Raw genomic sequence first — 10,455 nt, 5'->3', positions numbered from 1 at the left:
AAGTGGTTTGAGCACTCGCGAAGCACTTTTCAGCTTGAATGTTCTAGTGCAAAGATGCCTAGATGTTAATGTTGATGTTTATATGTGTTTCATCGATTACGAGAAAGCATTCGATACTGTTAGGCATCCTAAACTTATCGAACTCTTACAGGAGAAAGGCATCGATGCAAGAGACATTCAACTCATAGCTAACTTATATTGGAATCAAACAGCAAATATTAAGATCGAAAACGAAATCAGTGGAGAGGTAAAAATTCGTCGCGGTATAAGACAGGGGTGTATAATTGTCACCTCTGTTATTTAACATGTACTCAGAAGCTATTTCCAAGGAAGCCTTACAAGGTGAATCGGTGGGTATTATGGTTAATGGCAAACATATTAACAATATACGATATGCCGATGATACTGTGCTGATTGCTGATAGTTTAAAGAGTTTACATCAACTGGCAGAAAAGGTTATTGAGATCAGTAATTCTTATGGTTTAAAAATGAACCTCAAGAAAACAAAATTATTGCTAGTATCAAAAATAGCGACACCAGACACCAACACAAATTTTGTCATTAACAGCGAACCAATCGAACGTGTGACCCATTATAAATATTTAGGTACATGGGTCAATGAGAAATGGGACCAGTCTCAGGAAATAAAAATAGAATTGAGATCGCAAGTAGTGCCTTTTTCAAAATGAGACGCCTCCTTAGCAATCGAGATCTTAACCTAGGTCTGAGACTGCGTATAGTACGTTGTTATGTTCTCTCAATTCTTTTCTGTGGTATGGAAGTATGGACGCTAAACCAAGAGATGTCACGGAGACTTGAAGCTTTCGAAATGTGGCTGTATAGACGCATCCTCAAAATTCCTTGGACTGACCGGGTGACAAATGTTGAAGTTCTCAATCGAATGGGGAGGACCGAGAAGCTCTACGTAGTATCAAAACCAGGAAACTACAATACCTCGGCCACATTATGAGAGAACAAAAATAAAGCATTCCCCAACTTGTCATTCAGGGAAAGATCAATGGGAAGCGTAGCAGAGGACGGCGCCGTATTTCGTGGCTTAAGAACCTCCGTGATTGGTACGAGTGCAGCTCCACTGAGCTGTTCCGGGTAGCAGACGACAAAGATAAGATCGCCTTGATGGTGGCCGACCTCCGCTAGGGGATGGCACAATAAGAAGAAGGAAATTTATTCCCAAATGGTGTTTATTTTTGAGTGGCTTATAGGATTTGTTTGATTTGTTTGTTGTTCTACCAAACTATCTAAAAACAAGCAACTGAATAATATTTCTACAGGCATTTCAACAATATCTGGAATATCCCTAGGTCCACACCGTTCGGTAAAGTCATCAGGTTGAACATGCGAATATTCTGCAAACTACGAAAATACCTATATCATTTGTTGCAATAGCTTCAAGGACCAAACTACTTAGAGGGACGTCATCTTCCGAATTGAATACGTACATTATTTATTTTAGAATTATTTCCTCAGAATCTTGAATCACTGATTTATTGTCAAATGGAATTTCCGCAGAAATCAATTATTCATAATCCTGCTCATCCAAGTTCTATAATGTCTCCGAAAAAATTCAGTTTGTTTGTATGTGTGCAAAAAAACAGCAATGTTACACTTGTATGCAGCTTTGAGGTCGTTAGTTATGTACCTATACCACACTATATTTTTAGACTATAAAAATCACACGTCATAACAAAAAAACAGGATGCCGGACGAAATCCCAAAGGCCGAAATCCCGAATGGTCAAAATCTCATCAATCAAATACAATAAATAATATTATACAAAAATAGGTTTAATATTATTTTTATCCTTTTGGTATTTTTGATAGACGATCGTGAAATAAATCACACATTAAATTTGGTAAGCTGCGCTCCGGTTCGTTCTAGTCCATTTCGAGCGCTGATTGTCGATTATTTTTTCTGGGAATGCTCCGGATCTACAGCATCCATTGACCGCACGCAACTCATATAATATGTTATGATATAATATCATATATTACATAATATGCGATGTTGGATAATATATATTCTACAGAGTGAAATTCCGGGTAGCAAAGATTTAAGCCGATTGATTAAGGCGAATCCTCTACCTACCAGAGGCACCTAGCGGAAAATACTAAGCTTGTAATTTGAGACTTTTTTTGTATGTTTTGTATGTTCATTAAAAATAATGTTACATTCTTAAATCTTGTGAATTAATTAAAAATAGTTAATAAATATGAATCTGAAAACATAAAAAAGTAAAAAAATATTCAAAGATGAACTTACAATTAAAAAAAAATAATGTGAATTTTTAAAGGATCTCATCCAAAGAGATTAGGAGGATTGGGAGGAGTCCAATCTCTTTGATCTCATCTTATTATTACGTATTATTTTATGGTCATATTTATTATTAAAATTTAGTTTATTAAGTCATTAGGAGATTTTTGACTAATTCATAGTTTTATTATTTTTAATATTTATTTTAAAAAACATCGATTTTTATAAAAATGTAAATGTGTATAACTTGAAACCTTTTTATTTATATCAAATCTTAATTAGGTATGGTCACAATATTGAAGCTTGACACTGTACACAATAAAATATAGCAATAAATGTATTAAAATATGATGTTTATAATTTGAGACAATTTACGTTTTTAAGTGTTAAATGTCATTGGTTTTAAATGATCAATTTCGGAATGGTCACAATACTCACAATATTGAAGCCTTGTTTATAAATAGAAAGAATTTCAAGTTGTTTTTGATGTTTTTTTTTAATAAATATTAAATACAATAAACCAATGAATTATTCAAAAATATTTTCACTGCATTAGAGAAAACTTGATAAACTAAAGTTTAATGTTAAAAATATCTAGAAAATAATGAGAAATAATAACGAAATCATATTTTCTAACGTTCTTTAATTACTATTTAAGTTTATCTTTGACTTTAAATGAACAATATAATATTTTAGTTTTTATTTATTTTAGTTACGTATCAATTAATTAAAACACTTAAAAAAATAAAATGTCAACAAATTGGCTCAAATTACAAGCTTTGTATTTCACGGCTAGGTGCCTACGGTAGGCGGAGTATTCACCTTAAATGTGAGAAATGCTTGTATGGAAAATCGATTGTCGAATATAAAATTATAGTAAATTACTTAATATTAGATCTGTGGTGACACTTGTGTACAATTTTAAGATACTGTCTAAAGTCATACATATAGGTACACACAGAGAAAAAAATACAACGTAATAACATATTATTATGTGTAATAATTAAACTATTACAGCGCTCGAAATGGAAAATTTTATGAACTTATGGCTTGATAATTTTCCAAAATTATTTAAATAATGTAACGATTTTTTGTTATATCTATACCTACCGTCGATGGATAAATGCAATAACGGTATTTAATGTTCTGACATGTGACATACTGAAGATTGAACAGGGGGGGGGGGGTTGCCAACTATAAGTACATGACTTTAATAATGCATATGAAAAAATCTTACAGGTACTACCTATATGTGTAGTAAATTACTTATATTCTACTAATGTTTGTACAATTAACAATATAAAAAGTTATAAAAATATCAAATGTTTTGGCTGACATAAAAAGATAATTATCTTATTGGGTTTGTGATATTAATATAAAATATAATGCGTAGTAAATTTTCTATCCTTGGTGCTAACATTTTTTAGTGCACCACTGCTGGTACAAACACAAATGAGATAAAATAAAGAATATTGCCATGTCAAAGGTTAGGCTACTGATTAGAGCAGGGATTACCAACACTGTCTTGTATAAACCCACGGACTCATTTGTGAATTTTATAATTGTGATATATTGCTAAAACCATTTGCAAAAAGTGAGAATTTTTGGAATCTGGTTGATCGAAAATATCCCTCCGTAAAAAGTGAAGCATATAAGATAAAACCTCGCTTTGGTTCAACTTATTTTGCGGATCATTATTTTCAATAATGAACATAATAAAACCGAAAAACTGATCGCGACCTATGAAAAATTGATCAAAGAAATCCAATGCTGATCCCACTAATTGAAATGTCATTTTATGGATACAACGTCCATATATATTTTTAATAATAAACAACATATTACATATTTACAATTATCTGTTTTATTATAATGATGTTCGGTGACGTCCCGTGGGGGTAGGCACGTCATGTGTCAGGTCGTAGGGTCGACGAATTATAAATGGAGGTGAATGAAGGAATGAATACAAATATCACAACATTTTGAGAGGAGTGGCGGTTTTATATGAAGCAGACGATGTCGTTCCATTTGAAAGTATCGACATCTTAAAGCTTTAAGAAAAATCGAAGCACAAAAAAAATCCTGACAACATAACTATTACTATATTGTAATATATCCATTCTGCAAGCCCGTCAGCTACACATACATACTAAGACCACCACTGTCGAGAGGAGGATGTATCTATAGTCTAAGAGAGTAGGTTTCGTGGAATGGTCTATCTATGACCTATGTGATAGTAGATGGTGTGAATGCCAATAATTTAAAGATTTTAAATTTATTTGCCTGTTTAAGATAGCCGAGAGTAAATAATGAAATAGGTAAGTGGGTAATGAATTTGCAAAACAATTTGAAACTAAAAATGAAAGAAGACAGTATTCTAAGTCTGCTTAAGGACGACACTTTGCCTAGAAACGTTACTGATAATGTTATTAGATAAGATTTATTTTAAAGTTTCATTGATATACGAGGGTTGTCCTAGAATTAAAGACCTTTATCCATTTTTGGCGACGCGGATGTTATTTCTCTCAAAAGACGGCAGCACTGGCGTGTAGCGCGTTCCCTTTCCAGAACGAGTGGTGAGCTGGCTCGGTAGCTGCTTCAGTTACAGTATCTGAGTATGACCTTTGCGTACGTTTTAGATTTAGATGGACGCTCCGCTGTCGAATCCCGTCGCCTGCGAGGTGCGTTCAATCAATTGGTTTCTACACCAGGAGGGAGTCCACCCTGTTGAAATCCATCGTCGTCTGAGATTCAATTATGATAATGAGATGAACCAGCGGAATGTCAGGAAGTGGTGTACTAAGTTTTCGAGTGGTAGAACGAGTGTTGATGAGGAGGGGAGAGGAAGGAGGTCCTCGATTGGTAACGTTTTGTTGAAGAAAATCAATGATAAAGTTCGTGAAGATCGCCGTCTGACAGTCCGTGAGCTCTCAATTTTGATCCCAGACGTCAGTAAGTCTACGATACAAATGATTTTGAGGGTGAAATTTGGTATGCAAAGGGTGTTCATTGGGTGCCCAAAATGTTGACGGAAGCTCACAAGCAAAATCGTGTGAAAAGCGCTTAGGTCTTTTTGAACCTTTTGGACTCATTCAAATGGGATGTCCTCCATCATCCTGGCGCCGAGTTATTTCCATCCTTTTCTTCACCTGAAGTAACATTTGGCCGGAAAACGCTTCGAGACCGACGAGGACGTAGACTGCAGAGGAAGAGATGAGAACAATTTTGAGGATGTTGGCGCCGGAGTTCTATGACAAAGGAATCAAGGACCTAGTGCCACGGCTCACGGAGTGCATCGATCGTAATAGTGGGGATATGTACCTAAAATTTCATATGTTTTTTTATAAAAATAAAATTTTCCTGATTTTTAAAATAATAAAGGTCCTTTTCTTAGACATCTCTCGTGAGTTATTGTAAAAAATAGAACTAATTTTATTTGTCAAACATATACCTAGTATTTTCTGTCTAAGTTTTATTAGAAAAAAACCCGCCATTCCATTTTTCGCTATCCCGGTATAAATATGGTTGGGAACCCCTGGATTAGAGGGTGCTAAAATTAATCGTTCTATTTGCTTCCACAGTATTCAAGTCCGCAGTAGCGAAACGTAAACAAGAAAAATTGTCGCCCACTGTCGGCTCACTAATTAATAATTGTACATACTAATTTATAATAATATTATGTATGATGAGATAGTCGCTTCGTAGTATAATAATTAAACTAACCTGTACATTTATAGTTATTCAATAATTGTGTACAAGTGCAGTGTAGTGCACCAGATAATCGACATGTAAGAAACAGCATTTTAAAAATCGTTTCCACAACCCGGTGTGCATTTTCGTAATTTTTAGTTGGCAGTGTTTATTGATTAGATAGGGACTTTTTTTTGCTGAACGAGGGCTTTATTCATACCAAATTTTAGTTAAGTATTTATATACCACGCCCATAGGTGTTTGTAAACCTCGGCTAGCCTACATGCCTAGTAGATGGTTCCATTACAAAACAGAACAGTGACAAAACAGAACAACGATAAATATGACCTTTCAGTAAAAATATAAATTTAATATTGAAATTGTCCTATCTCTATTATGTTGATAGATTTTTAATAGCACAGATTTTCAATACGCCATAATAAATCAAATTATATACCTAATTTCTGCATTCCTAATCGCTAGAAAGCCTCAAATAAACGGGACTTAACTCGGTGTTGCCGGCAAGCTTAGGATATCTCAGCTTAATCAATATAATATGTTCAAAATGACTGGGTGACTAGGTATAACGAAATAATGACCTAACCTAACATAACCTAAATAGATTCCACGAAAATTAACTTTTCATTTTTCCCCTGGTTGTTCTGTTTTGTCACTGTTCTGTTTTGTCCGGTTACCATTTTTTAATTCTCACCAGAATGGACGGTCATTTGGTGTTTAAAAAACATACAAATTTTGTAATAAAAATGTTGTATTCATTTAACTATGTACCTAGTGTATTGTTAGTGTATCTCCGTTATTGTTTTTTATGGTTGTTGACTTTACTTATTCGATTTTCGTACGAGTCAACGCATTCTCTTCACGCATTATTGACGATCATTTTTTTTACAGGTTCGCCTGGGTTACTGTTGGACTTTACTTGATAGTGACTGTGGCCGCACATATTATAAGCGAGGACAAATGTATCACATCAAGAATTCACCTCGGCAACAACTTCTACTCACTTCCAGGTGAAATATCACGTCTCAACGCAAAACCGGGTAGAATACTTTTCCTTAATGGAAGAATAAGCTATGAAAAAAATGGCGTTATGATTGACCAAAAAACAGGAAGAAAATCTCCGTATATAGCAAAAAAGATAGATTCTACAATAATTCAAGATCAGCTTGGCAACAAAATGTTTATTGACAAACATAATGATATATTGGTATATTTAGCGAAAAACAAACAAGTATTTAAGATACAACCAAACATAAAAGACGCTCGATTCAGTATGAGTTTTGACCATCGAAATGTGTTCGTGACTGGAAATAGTCCTGGTGGGTTTGTGTATATGACTGATATCAGTAATGCTTGTAACACTAATAATGATGTGATTACACTTACGCGGGTCGATGAAATGGGAAAAGAAATATCATCAATGGCGGTCGATCCTTTGGATGGAAGAATAATTTTTGTTCGCAATATAAATAAGAAAAGTGTAATTTATCTAATGAAAAAGTTGCGTACTGATCCTTGTATAAAGGTGGAAGATAGAAAAGATGCGGACATGGAGTTTATGGATACATTAATACAGTCTGTCGATGAAATGTTGCTTACTCATCAAGGTAATATGATGTATGACTTTAATACATGCGAACCATCCACCCACCTCGTTGGTACGTGCGGCAAAGTTGAAGATTTGAAAACAATTTTTGATGTAAAACTTTCACAGATAAAGTTTGCTCATCAGAAGGTAATCAAGGAGTTACAATTGACGAACGATCGGCTGATGGATAAACTTAAGAAGACGCAGTCAGTAGGTAAACAATGCGGTGGGTTTGCTGACAAAGATATTTTTGAAGAATCTTTTAATATTGAAGCTGTGTCATACAAACCACCCAAATATAACTTACCAATAAAGCACCAAAAAAATTCGAATAAACATAAAGTACCATTGCCAAGAGAGAGAGAAAAAGATCAGTCGACAGCTGTACATCAGGTATTTGTTGGCATTTCAGAAGCTTCTGGTGATGGTATCGACGACTTTTTTATGTATCATATCAATCCAAGATTTGGAATTGATGATTAAATTCAATTTGTTATTTACTAAGAATGTCGATCATTCTTAAATGATATATTTTTTGGTACAGTTCGGTTATAAGGAATACAGCGGAAAACACATTTTGAAAATAGCCGATATACTGAATTATTTGTTAGGTTAACCTAAACTAACCCAAACTAACCCAAACTAACAAATAATCCAGTATATCGGATATTTTCAAAATGTGTTTTCCGCTGTATTCCTCATAACCGAACTGTACCATTTTTCTTTTATTAAATATAATAATAAAATTTGTTGGTGAAGCACAGGGGTTCCAAGTTCCAAGTGATTTCTGATCAGTAACATATTATTATGATCAAGAATGGAATGGCGGACACATATTTTGGAAATCTATCTTCCATAATTTTAGACACCCGTAACACTAAATACCTATAGCCTATAATTTAACGAACAATTGGTGGATTCTTTTTTTGATTGAGAAATCACAGTTTTTAACGGTTAATAATAAATAAAACATCCAAAATTGCGCCCAGGCCCAAAATTTAAGAACATTGTGACTTTTTATCAGAATTATTTACAATATTTAGAAGTGAATTGAATAACATTGAGAGGTTAATATTACAATAAATTAACCGTTTGTGGATGAAATTTTGTTTATTTTACTTTTGGACCGAATTGTTAGGTACCTACTTACCTAATTTCAAAATTCAAGTAATAATTTTTTACATTACTATGTACCTACGATCCTAAGAGGATCATTATAGTTCTCCACATAGTGGATGATGTATTAATAGTTTTCGTTTATTTAATAGATTTTTTACATAAATGAGATGATTATAATATACATATAAAACATTTCTTTTCTGTTTATCAACATTTTTATGCGGGTACCTTCAAATAGGGTTGGGAGCACATCCGCGCTCACGTGCACGCTTTTGGGAACTTTGGTATGGAAGTTTCTTAATATATAAAAAAAAAATAAGCATCCGTATGAAATAATACTCATTATGATAATTGTATATTTTAGAGGAGTAGTTTCCAAACTTTATGTTACTACGCCCCATTTAAAAAACATCTAATATTGGCGCCTCCCCCCATATTTTGTAAAATAATATACACACATTTTAAACGGTAAAAAACGGCCTACGTATTAATGCTTATGATTTCTAAGAAAGGAGACTGTTTCAATTAATCCATGTTTTCCATAATGTATACAAAATATTTTTTTTAAATTGTTTGAATGCATGGATTTATTTGGAAAAATAAAATAAAATTGTTCACGTTTTATCGTCGGGGTTCTCAAAATCAGTCAGTGCATCGGGCTACTACGTCACGTGCCACTGTCTACCGTTTATAATTTATTTCATTTACATGGGCGACAATAAACCTAATTCGGAAAGATGCGACGATCCAAAAAGCAACAGAGATTAAATGACTGTAGTAACTAATTGAATATACTGATCCAAATTTGCATGCACAAATCAAAAAAGCTCGGCAACTAAGCTCGGTAACCTCTGAATTTTCACGCGACAATTTGGATTGTTCGGTATCGGCGAACTTGCCGGTAAAAAAAAAATGACCTACACCGCGCAGACTCATTTTGAGGTTAACCGATTTTCACTACCTGTCAAATAGAACTATAAAATAACAACATCGCGTCTCGCTTATTCTTGAAGAATGAGATTGGATAGGCAATAAGCACTTTTACGTGTAAACAGCCATTGTCGCGATAGTTTAAAATACACACTATTACTGCAAGTAAATCCATGTACGTATACAGGCGCTATAATACACAATACGAATAGATTCCCAGGCTTCTTCTTTCGCGGTACACTTATAATAGCGACGATGGTTTGACAGACACTGCATTAAAGAATCTAAATGCCTTACGTAGGTGTACCATACGTTTTGTTAGTGTATAGCAGGGATGGCCACAGTTTTTTTTTCTTGGATCGACTAGTTGAAAATAATATTTATGGCGATCGACCGATATCACTTGTAATTATATCATGCGAGAACAATGAATATGTCATTGTGCGAGAACAATAAAAACCCATTTTTTATAATTCAAATATGTATTTTGAAAACAGATATTTTATACATATAAAACATAACGATACATAAACATCGAATTATTTAAAGTAATTAGTTATTAATTATTATGTCTTTCACTTCTAAAGAAATTAAGTAGGTACACATTAACTGTAATTTCAACATAGTTACACAATTTACCTGTAAATCGAATAAATTAGAAATTTTGTAGTAGCCAAGTAACATACAACACTTTGCCAGGAAACATACTTAAAATAAATTCTATACAATATGAATTAACATTTAATTAAGTACATCGAAAATCATATCACATCAAATTGCATCGCACAGCCATGTATTTTAAAAATTAAATATTCCTTGAGGAAAATAGCGCCGCAGGC

At 33.6% G+C, this 10,455-nt stretch overlaps 1 long non-coding RNA gene across 1 annotated transcript; it reads left to right on the top strand.

Moving 5' to 3' along the window:
• Window positions 1-5,863: 5,863 nt before the first annotated feature.
• Window positions 5,864-9,180, top strand: LOC147067053 (uncharacterized). Its single transcript, XR_015071447.1, has 2 exons — window positions 5,864-6,059; window positions 6,871-9,180. It is a non-coding gene; the product is annotated as an uncharacterized LOC147067053 (long non-coding RNA).
• Window positions 9,181-10,455: the final 1,275 nt, after the last annotated feature.

This window comes from Rhyacophila brunnea, unplaced genomic scaffold (assembly GCF_057557595.1).
Source record: "Rhyacophila brunnea isolate RB1 unplaced genomic scaffold, BYU_Rbru_1.0 scaffold_4, whole genome shotgun sequence".
In the NCBI taxonomy this organism is placed as follows: domain Eukaryota; kingdom Metazoa; phylum Arthropoda; class Insecta; order Trichoptera; family Rhyacophilidae; genus Rhyacophila; species Rhyacophila brunnea.
The sequence above is the reverse complement of the archived record's forward strand: the minus strand, read 5'-3'. Positions and strand labels throughout refer to the sequence as shown.